We start from the raw sequence: 19,455 nt of genomic DNA on the forward strand, positions 1-19,455 counted from the left end.
CTCTCTAATGTAATGAAATTGCTCAGTAATTTGCCAAAATGACATTTTAAAACGGTGTAAAATTCGCACGCGATTGTTTTAAAATGCTGCGGCTATAATAGGATTTTGCATTTATTTATATTTGTAATGTTTTTGGACAAAGCTGGCATCAGGCAATATCAAATAGTGATTTTTCCTCATTCGCGGAAGGGTAAAAAAGGGGGGGGGGTAGTGAGGCAGCCCTCAATAATCATGTGAACACTGCCTACTTTTTTGCTGCTATTACAACGTGAAGTGTCTTTTCAGCCTTTTTTTAATACCCTCTCGTCTCCTTCTTCGGCAGACTTTAAAAAAAACAGCAGCTGCGATGGAACTGGGCTAGCTTGTGTAACGGGTGCTTCACCTCAGCTGAACTTGACTGGCGGCGGAGGACGCGCGGTGTCCTCGCTGAACCGAGGCAGCCATGGTCGGGGGGAAGAGGAGCAGGGAGCAGTGTATCGCTGCGTTCCGTCTGTCGTCTCCTAAACACGGACACTTTATTGCGTGTGAACTGGATCGTGTCTTTGTCGTGGAAGGGCAGACGAAAAGCCTAGCAGAAGTCAAGGAAGTGTAAAGCCCCGGGGAAAAGCGGTGCACTTGAACGTGACACCTATGGGTACGTATACTTGTGATTGTTTACCTCATCGGTTCGAACACAGGAAGTGCACATAACAATGGCTAGATACTGTTATGCTCATATATAGGTTAGAACATAAGAATTACACTTAATTATGGCTGGGTATCGTCACGGAAAGGCATAGGTTAGAACACAGGAAGTGCGCTTAATAATGGCTGGACGTCGATATGTCAATATATAGCTTAGCGCACTTAATAACGGATGGACATTCATATGGCTATCATCGTCCAAGTCCGCTTTTATGGTGCTTAATAGCCTCGTAGTTTAACATTAAACCGTTAAATAAAGTGCAAATAATAAAGTACCCTCGTTACGACTCATGTCGCCCTTTGTTGTCCGCACCGACGCGATCCCAGACGCGCAGCCGCTCACAAGCACCTCCGTGCGGGGTGAAGCATGTGAGCTTAGCCGCTGGTAGGACGTCACTAGAAATAGTGCTTTATAAACAAAAAAAACCTCCAAAACATTGGCCCAGGCATCATCTATGGTCGTATATGTCCCCCCCCCCACTTACTAGAAGTTTTTTTTGGGATGAAAATGAACTTAATGGTTGTGGTTTTTAATAGTTTAAAGGCCTGCGTGGGCTTCTTTCATCTCATTCCCACACTCACATACATATTGATCCAAGACGTGTGTGTGTGGGATGGTGATTATTACAGTTAAAAACATAGTGAGAAGTTGCAGTACACATAAAAAAGATTGTTGAACAGACGTGTAGACACTTAAGTAGTTTTTTGTACATATAGATATAAAGTTGAGGCCATATTGTTATGACCAGGGGTCCCCAATCACTGAGTGGCCAAACCACAGTCAGATTCAGTATAAAATATCAATAGGAAGGCACCTTATTTATTTTCATAAATCACCATTTTGAAGAAAATATATTTTCATTTTGGAAATACTGTGGTTTCTTTTATATAATAACATATATATTTAAAAAAAAGGTCACCCTTTCTTGGACAGCCTTTAGCGTTCCACAAGCTTCAAACATTTATTTCTCTACAAGAGTTGGATTAATTTTTTGCCAAGGTCTTGTATTGATGAGGTGCGATTCGGGCCAAAGTATGCACCACGCTTCCCCACTGTTCTGCCACTGAGTTCTGAAGCGTCTCCTTAGACGTGTTGTCACGTTTGATACATGCCAATAATATCTGAAGCAGATTAGCACCACTTCCACGACTACAGGATGTATCTTTAGACATGTTTATTTAACAAAAGAGAAGCTGTTCACTGCATCGGTTAGGGAGAAATCGCTTGTTGCCAGCTGAAACATAATAACGCATGCGGTAACTATCCCAACTTAGCTATTTATTCAGTTCAATCCAGGTGGTGAGGTTTTTTTATTTGTGGCCAGGCAGCGCACATGAATTCATTTTACTCGGATGTCACCGTGGGGTCAAAGTGGTCCATGTGCATACGTGAAGAGACAAACTACGTTAACAAGATTTCTCACTGGGGCTGCTGAAAAAGCTTCCCAGGCCAAGGAGCATAACAGAAAGCCAAAGTCAACAGAAATTAAGACAGCAACGACCTCAAATATGGCATGTTAATGCTGCAAATCGCAAAGTTTGTTGTTCCGTCATTTTGGATTGACGTTAAAAAGGAATTATTTTGAACTTTGGACCACGGCGGTCAAAACGTTATTGCCATTCCCGTCCGATCACTTGTGTAAGACTTGGTTTTGGGCGGGAGCCACTACCAAAACAAGAGTCTGCAGTGAAAAATTGATGGCGACAATACGCTTAAACACAACAAACCATGCTTTTCGCATCTTCTCTCTGCAAAACAAACTCCCAGCTTGCACCTATTGTGCTTTCCTTTATTTAGTCTGGAGTGTAGCTTTTTTTTGACAGAAAGGAGTCGGTCAATGTGCTCAAAAAGGTTGTGGACCCCTGCTTTAGCAGACGAGCGTAGCTCTTGATAGTCTGTATGTTTTGTCGTCGTCATGTTGTGACTTCAATCTTTATAAAAATGTGACGTACAGTACCTCCGTACATTTTCACATGCATTCAGAGGCATATTTCCCCGAGAAAGACAGATCCACGGAAGAGGAAGGAGGGAAAGCTCGACCCTTTTGGCCGCACACGCTCTCTCCCTCTCATGTGTATTAACACCCGCTGACGTTGCATGTTTACAAAGCGCGGTAAACAGGAAAAATGCCATTGTGCCTTGGTGAAAATGAAGCAGAAAACACAGGTGGTGGGACAATGGCGCTGAGCTCATTTCTCCACTGTGAGTCAGTGCGGGCACCGGGGGAAGCACATGGCCGTGTGGAGTGAAAATTGGCGTTATTACAGTCTTGGTTTTACCCCTGACGCCCCGAATCGCATGGATACTCCACTTTTCTTCAGAACACCATCACCCCCCTCAAATGCCCCCAATGCAATTGATTGAGCCTCTAAATGGTGAGATTAGACTGGTCCGCCTTCTCTATGAATAGTTGATTGGATGTGTTTGGCAATGTGTTTGTTGCGCTGTTTCTTTAAGGAGTGAGGAGGGTGGGGGCTAATATTGCTGTGTAACATGTACTCTATCAGGTCGTTTGACACGTTTTCATTTATTTACATGCAATCCATCAACATTCTGTGTGCATGCTCGATATATATAGTATATGTGCTGCGTTCATCTCCATGCAGGGTACTTTAATGCTTGACCTAATTTCTCCGGCAGCAAAGAATCCATCCACCAGTGAAGGCCTCGCTGTGTGTGTATTGCCGTGTGCGCATGCGCGTGGCGCTCTGGGTGTTTCCTCTTTGCCTTTCTAACAGGAAGCTGATGTGGAGTTCAACTGAGGACAAGGAAAAGGCCTTTTCTTTCCACTGTGAATCATTTGAGAGAGAAAAAAGAGAGCGGGGGGTGGGGGGGAGTGAGCAGGCTTCTGCATTGATTAAGTACTCTGCAATCTGTCCTGCTCGCCTATTTCATTTCCTATTGTCTATTTCTCCTTTTTTTGCACCAATTTTTCGTTGTATTCCTTCTTCAGCAGGGAATGTGTGGGTTTATGGAGAGTTCACAGGTCCTGTTAGAAGATGGGGAGGGAGGGAGGAAAGGAGAGACGAAAAAAGCAAATGAAGCAGACCTCTGTGGAGAGCAGTGCAGGTTCTTCCGGTTTAGTTTAAACATACCCACAGCGAGGGGGGGGAGGGGGGGGGAGGCTGGCTGCTTGACATGCTCAGGAGGCAAAAGGAAGCCGTGCCAGTGGCTTTATTAAGGCCAGCGTCGAGGCCCCTTTCTATGCCTTCAATCTCTGATAGCATGGAAAGAATAAATTGCTGCATTCCCATCGCTATTAATAGCGGATAAACCGCTTTGAGCGTTAGCACCTGATGAAATATTAAAGTCAGCCTCCACTCAAGAACAAGGTGAATGATGTTTGTGTGCATCATCTTGTTGTGGGGATGGAAAGTATACATTTTTTAAATGGATTATGCAACAATGCCTTCAACAGAATTATTCAGAAAAGGACTTTATCTAGAATAGTGCTGTGTCATTGTCTAGCCCTAGACTGTTACGATACAGTGCTTGAATGCAACACGACTATACAGTAAGTACATTATGCACTAGTGTCTTAACCTAAAGGTGCCGACGGACACAGCCTTTATTTGATTTAGTGTCATTTGTGTTCTATAAAGCCCTTTTTAAGAAGAAATGCATCACGGACCTGTTCCAGCAGGAACGCTGTGTGCTCAGCTTGCACCCACATTCTTACATGTTTGTCTCGCTTCAAAATCCAAACTCTTGACCCTCACTTTGAGATGTTTTTTTTTTTTTTTTCAGCCCGGTTCTGTTTCCTGCGTTTGCTGCAGTGCACCAGAGGCCACCAGCACCCCTGGGAGCAGAAGGGCCGTCGGACACTGGAAAGCTGGTAAGCTCCTGTTTATACTTAAACTAGGTTTATTTCAATTGTAGTTTTAGGGAATCCTAAGCGGACGCTTATGAATGAACAGTATATCATTAATGCATGAGCTAGATATTCAATCACTTTTATTTTCCTCGATGTGAACAAGACAATGTCATATTGCCCTCATAAATTCAAAAGTGCCGTCAAAAATGTGGTTTTGAGTGGATTACGGACTCAAGGACAGCTGCGGTCGTCCTCCTGGCTTGCTGTTGCGTTCGGCAGACTCGTGGCTTTGCAGTTTAGGTAGCACTGGTATTTACTGGCAAAGCATTCTTTACAGGTTTGTTAGTAAGTGGGTGAGGCGTACCATACAGGATCAGTGTCATTCCATCATATGTGTATGCGGACTGAAAACCATTTCAGAATAACCTTGGTTTGTGCCAATTTATTTGGGACACGTTAACACAGGATGACTTGAATTTTTGGATGTTTTTGAGAAGCAGGAAATTCTTTTGACAGAAAGAGAAGGTAAAAAGTCCAAAGTCAGAGATAGTTTAATGGTTTCCTTATGACCCCTTGCATATATTATCCATTTATCCACCTTTGTAACAACTCTTGTTGTGTTAAGATATTTTCATGAGAATTGTAACCCGTGTTAAACTTCATCTGAAAGGCGTGCACATATACCAGGGGTGCTCATTAAGTCGATCGCGATCTACCGGTCGATCGCGGAGGTGGTACTGGTCGATCGCTGGTTGATCGCGGCGTGACATTAAAAAAATATCATCCTAGCATCAATGCCGTCACTTGATTGATATACAGGGCAGCCATTCAAATGACAACTGAATGTTGCCCTTCGGGTGACCAATCAAATCAAACAACGTCTCTAAGTGCGGCAGAACTTACGATGTCAGGCTATCATCCATCCCCGTTACTTGATTGACATACAGGACAACCAGTCAGATGACAACTGAATTTTGACTTTAGGTCACCTCTCATGCGTAAACGATGCAAAGTGCTAAGCTAGTCGGCGAATTGCGTCAGATTTTAAGCCCTCGCTAAAGTTTATGGTCACTAAAATGAGTGAAGTAGCTGGACCAAGTAAAAAGGCTAAAACATATCACTTCCATATGGAATGGGAGGTGGACTTTTTTTTTCACAATGTTTTTTTCGAAGTGCGTTTGCCTGGCTAACCTGGCTATCAGCAGCTACTGTCCGGACTATGCATCCCTGGCTGATTCAATTCAGTGCAAGTCATCAAAGTAAACTCAGGTAATTACAAAAAATGTTAATAGTTAATTATGTGTGTTTTGCAATATTGGCTTATTTGGTTATGTAAGGTACATCAACATACATTGTACGTACAAATAATCCTCAATACATTTGAAAATAAATAGATGTTTTGCATTTTTGTAGTGGGTAGATCATTTTGACTCGGTCATTTTAAAAGTAGCTCGCATGCTGAAAAAGTGTGAGCACCCCTGACATATACAAACCATATCACATCACACTAGCAGATATTAATATGTAAAAAGTAAATTTTTATCCCCTGTCATTTGTTGATCGTGATTATAATCAATGTGTATAAAAAATGTGTATACCAACACGCACAATTTAAGAATATTTAACGCAATATAAGACAGTTGAACAATATCAACTCATAACAAAGTTGATTCCTTATTTCCTTTTATGACAAATTGTTTGAGTAAACTAAACAAAAGCAAAAACTACCACTGTTTTCCCAGCATTTGTAAAGAATGTAACAATATATATATATATATATAACACAAAACTCTGAGATCTTTGTGAAAGTAAACACATCACGCCGGTATATTACATCGGTAGGATAAATCATTCATTTTCTACCGCTTATCCTTGCGCGGGTCGCGGGGGAGTGCTGAAGCGGGGTACACACTGGACTGGTCGCCAGCCAATCACAGGGCACATATAGACAAACAACCATTCACACTCACATTCATACCTATGGACAATTTGGAGTCACCAATTAACCTAGCATGTTTTTGGAATGTGGGAGGAAACCGGAGTAACCGGTGAAAGCCCACGCATGCATGGGGAGAACATGCAAACTCCACACAGAGATGGCCGAGGGTGGAATTGAACTCGGGTCTCCTACCTGTGAGGCCTGCGTGCTACCCACTCGAACACTGTGCAGCCTCGGTAGGATAATATTGAAACTAATTAAACCGCTTATTTGATATGTTTTTTTCTTCATTTTTGATACAAAACAATGAATATCAGTAGACATTAACAAAAAGATCATAACAGATGAAGGAAAAAGCAATGAAGTGATGAAACACAAAGACAACAACAAAGACAATTAGAGAACAGGATGTCTTTTCAAAGGCTTGCCAAGATGAGTTTCTGTGCGCCATTTAAAACATTCCAAATATTCAACAGACCTAATCGATTGTGGAAGGTAATCAGGATTGGCCCCCGGACGGCAAATTCCTTGCCTTTTGTGCGAGCGGACGATAGCAAGCCCGGGGTGGACGAGCCACGCGGTCAAAAAAGGGCAACTGAGGAACAAGACGATGCCTTCAACGTAATCAGGAGGATCTTGTACAAGCAAAGTAAATGGGTAATGTGGGACCGACGCTGGGTTGCTTTTGGATGAGAAGTTGAAGGCAGGACTGTGTGAAGCTTGTAGAAAGGGAGCACAGCCAGGAAAAAATAAACACGGGGATACATTTACGTACAATTTATGTGGTTAGGACAATATTTCTCGGCTGACCTGAAAAAGTTTATTTACATGTTTTTTTTTCCTAGACATTTATCAGTTGCTTTGAAAAAAATGTTCTGACATTCCTGATACTTTGAAAAATGGATGCTTGTGTCAGTTTCTGTATTTGCCATTTTTAAGCATATCAATTTTATAGTGACTTAAATGTACCAGAAAACGAATATTTAGTTTCACATAGACATATCACACGTGATTGAGACGTGACTTTGAGTTAGTGCACCGGGCCTCTCCGCCTCATTCCTACTTTTAAGCGAAGATTTGACGGATTGCTCTCATTGGCAGCCCTCTTTGCTCAGATCAGGTGTTATCCAGATGCGCTGCAAAGAGACATCCTCCGGCTCCTATCGGCTATTTTGTGGAGAAGATCCGGAACAAGAAAGCCCTCCCAAGAGGTTAATGTGTCTGTTTGAGACATTGTATACATTTTACTGAGTGCATCTGTTGCATCTCATGTTCTGGCAAAATAACTGAATTAGATGATATAGGTCTGAGGGTCATAGTGGGTTAAGTGGCTGATTATCAAGCGTGATTCGTGTTTGTAAAGAGCCGTGGTTGTGATTCATTGGCTTCCAATGGCAAATTAGTACTTCTGAGGCGCAAGGTAGCCTAGTGTGGAGTGGGCTGCTTCACCAAAATGGCTAATATCATTCCCCCTAAAGAAAACTAACACAGGTAGGACACAAGTCAAGTGTGCTGTCTCGGGGTATATGAGAGCTACAGCAAGGAGAGGTGAGCTTTCATTGTTTTTATGCTATCTTGTGGTAATTTATCATAAAGTGACATCATGTTCAATACAAAGAGTTGATGCAAATATTCTTTCATGCTTTGATGATCTACTCAAAATCAGGCGGCGAGCTACTGGTGGCTCATGTAAGTCTCTGTTACATTTTAATTTTGATCCTTTTTTCTTAGTTTTATTCTTTGCTCTTACAGTCGTCTTTTGTTTATTGCCCTTAGTTGGGCCCAGTGAAATTCCACCAAGTATGATTCAATATTCATCAATGGAATATTTTTGTAGTTATGACATAGAAAACCTGCTTACGATCGACTAAAGATGTTTTTTTAACATTATTAGAGCCCTATTGACTTGAAATAACATCCCTATAGTCACCTTTACATTAGTATTACCAGATATAGTAGATATAATCAGCGAAAATAAGACATATTAAACCAGGGGTGGGCAAATATTTTGACTCGAGTTAACAAAATTGTTCGGGGGGTCAGAACATATATTTAACACACACACACTATTTTATGTTTATACTTTTACTTGATTTATACGTCTAATTTAATCTGTAAAAGTGTTATACTATCAGCTATATATTCTCGTGTCCATTTTTTTCAGGAGCACTTTAAACACCAGACCACATCAAACTATGTAATTTAATTTTACATTTTTTTTACTAAATAAGACTACCGACTTGCAAGTCATGTTGCAAGTTTGTATGTTTAAAAATTTAAATACTTGGAAATCAACTGGCGGGCCGGATTCAAATGCTTGGTGGGCCGCATGTGGCCCTCGGGCCATAGTTTGCCCACCCCTGTATTAGACATATATATAAGATAAGAGTCATAATTAGCTGTTTTGTCTGGACAGCATACTTCCTGCGGTGGCTATTGTCCTTAAATGGCTTTATACACAATTTAGTAGTAATTTAAGATGTAAATCAGACCCCTTCCTGTTTGTGTCACAGTAAATGTGTTTTCAGAGGGGACCTTAGAGGCGAACGGACATGTGTGAAGGACAGGAAGTGACGTCGAAGGTTCAGAGTTGAATTTTAGCTTGCAACAGTAGCGTGTGTTGTTGTTATTGTGGCTGTTGGAAGACCATTTAAACCAGGAAATGTGGTACTTTGTGAGAGGATGCATGACAGTCATCAAAGATCATATATACCGTAAGACACGCCGGTTGTTTGCAGTCATTTCATTTTATCTGTACAGTATGGACTGCGGTCGAGTGGTTAGCGCGCAGACCTCACAGCTAGGAGACCCGAGTTCAATCCCACCCTCGGCCTCGGCGTGGGTTTTCTCCGGGTACTCCAGTTTCCTCCCACATTCCTAAAACATGCTAGGTTAATTGGCGACTCCAAATTGTCCATAGGTATGAATGTGAGTGTGAATGGTTGTTTGTCTATATGTGTCCTGTGATTGGCTGGCGTACCCCGCCTCTTGCCCGAAGACAGCTGGGATAGGCTCCAGCACCCTCGTTAAGATAAGCGGTAGAAAATGAATGAATGAATGAAAAACTGCACATAAACGATGGAATTGGTGGCCCCTCGTGCTCATGTTTATCTCTGGTTGCAGATGTTATGTCGGGTGGCTGAACCAACAGCATCCTGTTTTTTAATAAGTCCATGTAGACGTGTGTGTCCACTTCCGTATCAGTCGCCAGAGAACCAAACCAGGTTTCCCGTAAAAATAACAATATAGAAAGTCAGCATAGTTTTTATGACCATTGTGCCTCAAACGTCTACCCGCCACCGTGGCGTGTTGCCTCAGCGGATTTATTGGCCCGAATGAAAAAATCTACCCACATTTGGCACGTGCCGAGTGTTAATTTTGTGTGTGCTCAAAAAAACCCCAAAAAAAACACGGACATCCTGATGGCGTTGGGTATTTACACTCGTGTGAATCGGTGTTAAACAATACAGAACGATATGTGGGATGCTAATTGCACCTCACCACCCTCACTGAGTGGGATCATCGTGGCTGCAGCAGCACTTTGCTTGAAAGCTTTTTGTGCAATTCTTTCAGTATAAGGCTACATTCACATTCCTTGTTTGCACCCTTAATGAAAATGATGAGGCACTATTTGGCTGAGCTCATAGAACTAGGCAGGAAAATGAAAGAATGGGTTTGATATATTCGGTACATTAAATATGCTAGGTTAGTATATGCCGAGCCAGGGGTTGGTAACCTATGGCTCGGGAACCTCTTTTGCTGACTGGCTCAGACATTTCTTCATACGGTAAAATGTAATGTAAAACATTACAGAAATGACACCATCCATTTTCAGGATCGATACGGGTGGCAAGAGCCAATGCCAGCTGTTCTTTTTTGATATTTTCCAGGTCAGATACCAAAATGCGATGATGATTGCATAATACGATAGCGTACCCGGGTCATTGAGAGGTCAAGTAAACTTCTATCCCTTGATCAAAGAGTCAGCTGGTGCATTCTGGAGAACAAACCCTTTAGAGAAAAATGACGAAGAGAGTACCTTGCAGCACCTGAAGCGGCAGTCATGGTAAAAAGTATTTATTTATTCAGTATAACAACATTATGAAAAATAATATATTTAGAGACTTGTTCCTGATGCCTGTGTTAAGCTGTTTGAATAAAACATTCATAGCTTTGTTTTTGAGGTGTCAAAGCAAATTTGTACAGTAATAATAGCAATATATTCCATTAATAGTGAATTAATTTTAGTTTAAGAATATGCAGAGGGCAATTAAAAAATGAGTGGTGTACCGCAAATAACCCCCGGGATGCACTTTGGTCACATAATTTTTTTTTTAATGTTTTTTTTTGCGTGTAGCTGAAAGAAAAACACGTGTATGATTTTGGTCTGCATATGAAGTGAAATAAGTGTTTTGAAACTTGACTAAGCAGCTGTAATAACATCATATCATTTTGCCGTAATGTGTCATCATACAAAGAAAAAAGTAAAGTGATTTCTTTTCAGCCCAAAAAGTCATTTCCAGCATAAATCTGCCCGAGATCACTTGAAAATCACTGCTTTTCTCATCAAACACCAAAATTGGCGAAAAACCTCCCTGAGCTTTGTCAGCACACTTTCTTGCACATGTAATTACCTGTATGAAACTTCCGAAGGGTCCCGTCCAAATATTTTCACATCCCGGTGAAACACCAGCTTGCTAATTTGAGCGTGAGGAACCGAATATTGCTTCAAATGTGCAAATATTGCACATTCTACAATGTTACTTTTTTTTGTGCCAGGCGAAGCATGTTCGAGAGGAACATCGAGAAAGAACAGAACGCTCTCATTTCAAGCTGAGGCAGAATGGACCTTTCTGGTCCTGTTCACGTGTCTCGTGCGGCGGGGGCTTTCACAGTCCTAAAAATAATGAGGGAATAGAATTTTTTGCACCGACGCCATGTTTATTTGTAATGTCTTCCTGAAGGGTGCTTGGTGCACGCATCGGGCCATGCTCTTGAAATAATACGCATCCACACCACAGCCTTTCTAGCCACTCGATGTGGGTTTGAAGTCCGGGCAGGGCAGCGGGGGGTCTTCATGCTCGCCGTGTTTGTCCTGCATTTAAAATGTCAAACGCTGAATGGTCCTCAAGCGGACCGCCGGCCTCCCACCTGCCATCCATTCTATGATAAGAGCATACACCTGTGTGCTCACGTGATCACATGATCACGCTGTCAATGTGCCGCGTCAGGCCCAAAAACCTCCATCCAGCTTGCCTCCCTCTTTTGAATTTAGACATGTGATCGCTTGCAGAGAAAGAAAAGCGATGTGACACATAGTTGGGAATTCCTACTGTGAAATTCCACAAATGTGTCAACATGTTTTCCATTATTATCATACTTTATTTATGATTTATTCCAAACATGCAAGTTACATTGAAAAACAGCATAATTTAACATCCAAAAAGGAGTAGAAAGAAGCAACAATCTGGAGTGTTACTAAATATCAGTGATAAGTAATAGTGAAGTTAATTGAGTTTATAGAGTAAGAGTAGCTTATTCTATAATAAAAATAAATGGGAGTATTATTGGATAGAAACTTGTACAGTGTTAAATAATAGGTGTTGTATTATGCAAAATGATACACAGTGTGAATTGTATGATGTATTTCATCCCAAAAAATGACATGTTTAGTACAAACAGTGCCGTCCAAGTGACTTTGGAAGAGCACAGCGAGCATTCACTCCGTGTCCTCGGCCACGCTATCCAGGGCCTCCGCTGTATTATCTTTGGAGACGTGCTGCAAAGAATAGTGATGTGCGAGCCCCCCTCGCTTCAGGTGCTGCAAGCTGCTAGCCAGGCCCGCAGCCAGGCCCCCGAGAGCCAGACCTGGCAGCTCCGAGGCTGCGACGTGTGAAACGGCGCACACAAAGGAGCCTGCTCCATCTGTATGCACCCTACATAGGCAGGCTTTTGTTGCAGCCGACAGGCACATGACCGCTTGCATCTTAACCCCTGAGAGCCAGTGTCTGTCCTCGTTTTGTCGCTAGCCTGCGCTCTGCTGCAAGACAACACCTTGACTTTGGGCTCAAAAGGGGAGAAGCTCCTTGGCGGGAGTGCTATATGCGTATCTAAATGCATTTATAGAGGCCTCCAGAAAATGTTAATGCATTTTGTACATTAATGATGCTAAAATATACAGCATATACACTAAGCTTGCTGAAAAAAACATCTCCATCTTAGCTCTGTGACAAAGCAAATGAATGCACTGTCTAATAATATATCTATTTTATTTCTACAATATAAATATCGAGGGGTCTCGCAAAATTTCGGGAAAAAAATGGTCTCATAGGCACTAGGCCCGGGACGATAATAAATGCCTGAATTAATCACATAATAAATGCAAATCAACTTGATCATTTTGCCTGTCTTGATATATTGCCAGGTCGAGAAATCACTCTGAGCATTGTTGTCAGCACCTTGGCCTGGACAACAGTAGCATGAACTTTTGTCCATCATAGTCTTTTAACAGAAGAGTGTAACAACGTAGAAATTAAATTAGTGCATTCCAATACATATTTTTTTTATTTCTTTATTGTACTTCTTTAAAAAGTAATGTTAAATCAATTTGCCTCGTTTCTTATAACACCTCTTTAATAAACAAGCAGAAAACAGGCCCCTAGCCAGACTTTGGGCACTCCCGATGAACTGGAACTGTATCAGGGATGCGTTTTTAGCAACAAACAAAAATATTGAAGTCAGGCTTGAGGAGTTTGAAGAGAAACACACAAAAATGCTTATTTTGTGTGCACACGTGATTAAATTAAACATTACATTGGATTAAAGTTCAGGAGAAAAGGTAGGCTTTTTTTGAGAAGCTCGAGTTAGCGTTATCTGGTAGTGATTGTGTCCCTGAGAGCCTTTTTGTAATCACTGAGAAAAGGGTCTTGAACAGGTTTCATACTCCCATATACAGCATCCAACTTTATTCCTGTGTGTGTCTGAAATATGTATGCCCAATATGAACAATTTCTCCAAAAAGAAGCGAGGAATTCGTAGAAAGCGTCACGCTCGCCACAGTATGGCTCCTGCAAAACGTGTGTGACGTGTGGGTGTAGCATCCCGATGGGGGGGCTGGGGTGCGCAGGGCTCCGGTCTGGGCCGAGCTAGGTCATGCAGGCCCCATCCAGGCTGCAAACTGTGACGTGGCACCCAGCTAGAACCAACAGCAGGTCCGAATCCCCTTTTAAAGGATGCGCCACACCCTTGAGCGTACCAGAGGCTTGTCACAGGCGCTTTGATTAGGCCGACGAAAGGAAAGGTCCACTGGAGTGGGGGCGGGGGGGCATCTGGAAATTTGCTGCAGTAAGTTGCTTGCCATTCTGTGCTTGTGTGTTGGAAAGAGGAGTGTTTGATGATGATGAATGGATATTTGATGAACACGCATGACAATAATGTTTGTTGCAGCACTTGACGTCCCACGCAGGACACTTTTTGGATCTGTGTACTTTTGCAGCACTCTGCACATGTCATGTAAATGACATGAGACAAGAAGAAAAGGCAAGATCAGAGTGGCCTCACTCGTTGCTCATGTAATAACAATTATTTCATGTCTGCTAAATGAGAAGCAGGACTTTGTGAATAAACCCTGCAAAAAAAAAAAAAAAAAGAGTAGAGTCTCATGGTTAAGTTTAAAAAAAAAAAAAAGTAGGACGCCCGTTCTCCCGAAGCGCTGCCCTTACTTAAACCAGGGCAGAACTGCAAAAAAGAGACGAGCTGCAAGGATTTATCGCCGGTTTGGCACTTTTATAAGCTACCAAAGGACGCTTGTTTCGACCGAGCGCAGGCCCCACGGCCGTCTCTCCCCTTTTCCAAACTTTTGCTGTGCCGAATGTGTGCCGCAGTCTCGGAGAGAAGCTGGTGAGTGGTTTAATGATTCTCAAAAGTCCTGCCTTTGTATCACTGTGATCTGTGCAAGGCCTCACATAAGTGTCACTCTGCTCTTTTATTCTGAAAAACAACTCTTAAGGCACCAAGACACCTTCAGTAATATTTTACCTTGAAAATATCTCACTTTATTGCCAAGCATTTTAACTGCAATATGAGTATATTCAAAGTTTGGGTACTCTTCACCCCCCCCCCCCCCAATAGCTGTGTGCAGTAATATTGATTTATTCTTTTGATGTGGCCTTTTTAAGAGCTTTTTGTTTGGAGGAGAAAGTTTTCCATTTCTCTCATGATGTGTGCAACAGCAACAGGCTAAATACACAGCATTATCATACCAGTCATACGACATGACAGCTCGAGTGTGAGAAAAATAGTATTCATTCATGTCAACACCCTTTTGCTGTTATTTTTGCTTATTTAAAAATATGCATTTGACTTTTTTCCCCATGTTTTTATTCACAAAAATGCACTGTGTAAAAAAAAAAAAAAAAAAAAAAAATATCTTAAGTTGATCCAGTGTAATTCTTTATAATTATGTTCTGCATTTCTTTTAAATATTGAAAATAGGCAAAACTTTGACTCCACTATACAGTTTTATTGATCTGTGTATAAATTAGGTTGGCCTGTGTATTAAATAATATGAATATGTTGTACTTTTTGCTGACATATGCGCAATAGCTGGCTCAATGCTTTTTTATTCATGCAATAAAAAACGTTTGTGTCGTATAAGACAGCTTATAAAATAAACATAGTATACATAATATTTGCCACATCTTGTAGCCCTCATTAACTTCAGCCGGGCCCCAAAGTGACTCTTTTTATTCTTCATGTGGTTTTTACTGAAAATATACATTTGTAGATATCTATTTTTGTAACGAGTATGTTTTTTTGTGAGGGAGACTGCGTCACTCGGGCCGCCATGTTGTGTCCTCGTGCCCTCCATTTTGTGATTCTGAGTCTCATAGCCGGAGCGCAGCTGCTTTTATCAAACTTTCCTCTCAACTCGGCCTGGCTTTGTTTTTTTTTATATTTATTTGACTTTTTGATACTGCTGAGTCAGCTTCTTGATTGATGGCAGACAATGTCACTTTTTTTTTTGGCTGTGACGCGTGCCAACGAGTTCAACAAGTTGCAAGCTGCCTCGGCAGGTAAACTTCAAGGGATGGGAACTTATTTGCACAGCCCTTAAAACAATTTGTCAGTCTAACCAGAGGTCGCGGGGGCGACGTTAGCTTTTACGGCTCTGCGGCGTGAGCGCGTGTGACCCGGGGCCCGATAATGGCCGCCGAAGGTCACAGAGGTTAATCGAGAGTGATGTACGAGGCCCCTGACTGACATCCCAAAGGGGACGGCCCCTTAATCCTTATTAGGCCTCAGTGTTAGCGAGCCTTACCTTTCAAAGCAAACAGCACGCTCTCTTTAGACGTGGGGCCCCCCGGGCATGTCCCTAGCGTTCCACTTCTGCCCCCGGGGTCGTGCCCTTTTGTTTGCAACTCTTCAGACGCTGACCCTAGAGGTCACGCTTGTAATGGAGAAGTTGTCGCAGCGCGTGCTGCAGAGGGGCCCTCTCAGCAGACCACCTTGTAGAGGGAGCGGGGGCCGGCGCGGCTGGCTGCAGGAAGTGTGTGTGTGTGTGTGTGTGTGTGTGTGTGTGTGTGTGTGCATATAGCTCACTTTAACCTATGGTTTTCTGCCTCACACAGAACTTGGAAAGGCAACAGAAGTTTTAGCTGAGTCAGGAGCTGCTAGAGGTCCAACGCCACCCCATCATCACAACTTGGTACGTACCGCGCTAATCATTTTTAAATGTAGCCTTGCTAACACGTCATTATAAAGTTAAAAACAAACAAATAATTCAATATAATATGAAATCATGTAAAATAATAGTAAGACTTTGAATTGTGTGAAGTGCAGTTGAAAGTCCCGATTATCTTTCATCTTATCCACTCGTCTTTGTTTTTGATATATTCCGCCGGGAAGGCAAAGTGTTCCCAAACAGGAGGCTTAAACGACAGACTTCTGCTAGTCCGACTACTTCCTGTCCCTCACTTTAGCGTGTTCTGCGCAACAAACCAATACACCTCTGTATCGTACCGAGAAACGTTCAAGGACCGTCGAACACAGTGTGACAAGTGACAATGGACAAGTATTTTGTTTTTTTTATTTAATAATTTAAATATCCTCCAATTTCAACCTCGTATATGTGATTTTTTATAAAGAATTTCCTTAGTCATCCATGAAAACACATTATTTTTGTATTTTAGGCAAAAGAAGATATAAACACACATCAGTGATGGACATTGTTTGTGTGTGCTTCATAATCATTTAGTCCATTTGGGTTAATCCTGATTAATCAAAGCAAAAATATTCAGATTGATCAACAAAGAAAATAAAACAGAAATTGTTTTCCTGGTAAATGTATCACATATTTATAAATTATTAATAACAGACTGAAAAAAGCCTATTTTTGGATAAAACTAATAATATAAAAAAATAAAATAAATAATAAAAAATAATCCGCCCATTTGTGCCCCTGTAAATGCTAAATGTCCCGTTGCATTCCAATAGCTACTAGCTAGCTCCCTAGTAAGACTAGCTATTTTTCTCCCGTTGTTATTTATGTTGACTGGCAGTTTTTCGTCATATTTGCATATTGAGAAAACAGTGTGGTGACAGCTGTGTTGTTTGAGAACTCTCCGGCTCCCGGGGGTGTCAACCTGTTAATATTGGCGATTCATCAATGATGCCGTTACGTGGGGTGGGGCCCGCTCCTACAGGGGTGGGTGGGGCGTGACGCTGCAGAGGGCTACAGTGTCAGAAGTTGGCAGCCGAGCCAAAACTGGAGCCGTATCCTCGAGTGAACTCCCGGTGACGTACGGCGGAGGAACAGGCTCTGCCAAGTTTTTTGAATTCCTGCCACATGTGAGACGATAAACAAGACTGTCTTTATGGAGGGTTAGGAGTCTCTGCAAAATGCTGATAATTGTATTTTCTTCCACTATTGTTTGATTTCGACAAGCGGCCTCGGTGGCGTCTCATGCTTGCATTGGTTCAGAGGACGTGGTGAGATGTGACGTCAATCCAGGGACCGTTTTCCTCATCACGAGTCGCTTGTCCGTCACTTGTTACTTGTGTTGTTGTGCGTGTTACCTGGACAGCGCAACAGTACACAGTCTCAGAAGGGCCCGAGTTCTTTATTTTGAAAGTTGTGTGTGTGTTTTGCCGAGGTCCAAACACACGCCCGTGTTAGCGGCGTGAACGCCTTTTTCTGCAAGTCAGCCAGCAGCCATGTCTGCCTCGTTTTCCCCCCGTCGTCTGTTAGTTACAAGAAGCACCAACTCAGAGCAGCGTGCATGTGTGGCGTTTTTTGGAGTGCCTTTTCCCCCACCCTGCTCTCTTTTGTGCCACATTAGGGAGAGGAAGAGCCTGTCGGTGCTGAGTTTTGGGAAACCAAAAGGGGAGAGGAATGGCGTCCAAAAGAGAGGAAGTAGCGTGGCGCTAAAACGGGGCATTACAGCGTTTTGGCAAGTTTGGAGAGGAGCGTTGGGTTGGCCGTGTGGTGTGACCTTCACGGGGACGGATGCAGAGGTGTGCAGCATCGGGTGATTACTGTAGGCTCTCATGAAGAACCAAAAAGGGTAGGAGGGGGGTTGGGCGGGTGTGTGTGGGGGGTTCCATTTTGTCGTCCGACATTTCTTCCCTCATTCGCACGCAAGGGCGGTTGCTCGCTGCAGGCTGGCCCAGTAATGGCGGACGAACGGGCTGTGTTGCATCAGACCCCATTTTCCCGCCCGCGTCGCTGCCGCAGTCACGGCCAGGTGCTCATTTGGCGCCGACTGAGCCCCGAACGTCCAAAACGACCTTGAATCGAGGCGGCGACGGTGATTGGCTCTGCACGCACTTCCTGGTTCGGCCCAATGTGCTGTTGCTAGCCTCTTAAGGACGGTTTTGCACACTTGTGTGTGTTTTTGGTTCATGTTAATGAAAACAACTTTATTGCTTTGATCACTACTACACTCACACACGCAAGCCCCTCCCCCACGGTGGCGAATATCAGGATGAAAACGCGTACCCACTCCCACACGTTTCATCATCAGCTGAGCCCTCTCTCCACCACTCACAGCTCGACCCCCCCGACTCCCCCTTCTTTTTCTATCCATCGCCCTCCTCCTTCTCTTCCTCGTCTCTGCCTGGGTTCCAGCCACATGCGAGAGGGTAGACTAGGACACAGCAGCTCTGAGAGAGAAAAAAAGCAGAGGGTGCAGAGGGAGGGGGGGGTGCTCTGCTGCTATTTCTACAGGCGGTCCCTCCCCCCCCCATGCCTAAAGAGGGAGGGATTTTTTACTACTCGCCGTCCCAGGATTTTAACCCTGTGCCTCCTCCTGCACTCCTCACTGTGCAGCAACAAGTGGCGTTCTTTACTCCGACACCATCCTTCACCTCACCCCCCCCTTCAGGTTGTGTTGTCGGCTCCGCCGTGGGTTCTTCTCCTCGTGAGTCCTCATTTAAGTCTTTTTGTCAAATATTTTCTCTTCCCATCTCTCCTTTCTGCCCCACCCTCTCGTGTGTCTCTCCCTCACTCTCGTTCTCGCTCAGTGAAAGCAGAGCAGGAGGGCGGACCGGGTTTTTTTCTGGGCCAGGTGCCAATTCTAAACAAAAGGCACAGAACGCCATAAAGGAGCGAGATGATTCCAAGTGGGGAGTTGTTGTGGGGGGGTAGCATGCTTCAGGAACTGATTGGCGGCATGTGCGTCCTGTCCACGGGTCAACTGATGTCCTCTTGTTTTAATAGAAGGAGTTGCTGCACAGATCCCCTCCTCATCCCCTCCTCGCCGCGCTCCCGTGAAGGCATTTGGCTTTGGAGCGGAGGGGGCGGGTGGAGTTGGGATCAGGCAGCAGCACAGGGGCGGAGCTTCGCCTTCTCTCCTCCCTTTGCATTATTCATATGCCCGGGCCAGCGCCGCCATCTGACTGGCTGCCTGGCTTAGCATTCAGCCAACGTGCAGCGGCTCTGTTTGCTAACATTCCTCATTCAAAGCCTTGTTAACTGCCAGACGGGAGGAACACGCGACTCCATGGGAAACCACATGG

The 19,455-nt window shown here is 43.4% G+C and overlaps 1 protein-coding gene across 2 annotated transcripts in view; it reads left to right on the forward strand.

Moving 5' to 3' along the window:
- Positions 1 to 273: 273 nt before the first annotated feature.
- Positions 274 to 19,455, forward strand: part of LOC131132733 (peroxisome proliferator-activated receptor alpha-like) — a 35,984-nt gene continuing 16,802 nt past the window's right edge. Inside the window, exons 1-2 of one of the 2 annotated variants that reach the window (XM_078798816.1) lie at positions 274 to 634; positions 4,433 to 4,520. The gene's annotated coding sequence lies outside the window, so the exon portion shown is untranslated. Of the gene's footprint in view, positions 635 to 4,432; positions 4,521 to 18,031 lie in introns of those variants that run through there. The other variant, XM_078798806.1, reaches the window with a different exon arrangement.

This window comes from Doryrhamphus excisus, linkage group LG2 (genome assembly GCF_037039965.1).
Source record: "Doryrhamphus excisus strain RoL-2023G ecotype Guam linkage group LG2, RoL_Dexc_Guam_v1.1, whole genome shotgun sequence".
NCBI classification, from domain to species: Eukaryota; Metazoa; Chordata; class Actinopteri; order Syngnathiformes; family Syngnathidae; genus Doryrhamphus; species Doryrhamphus excisus.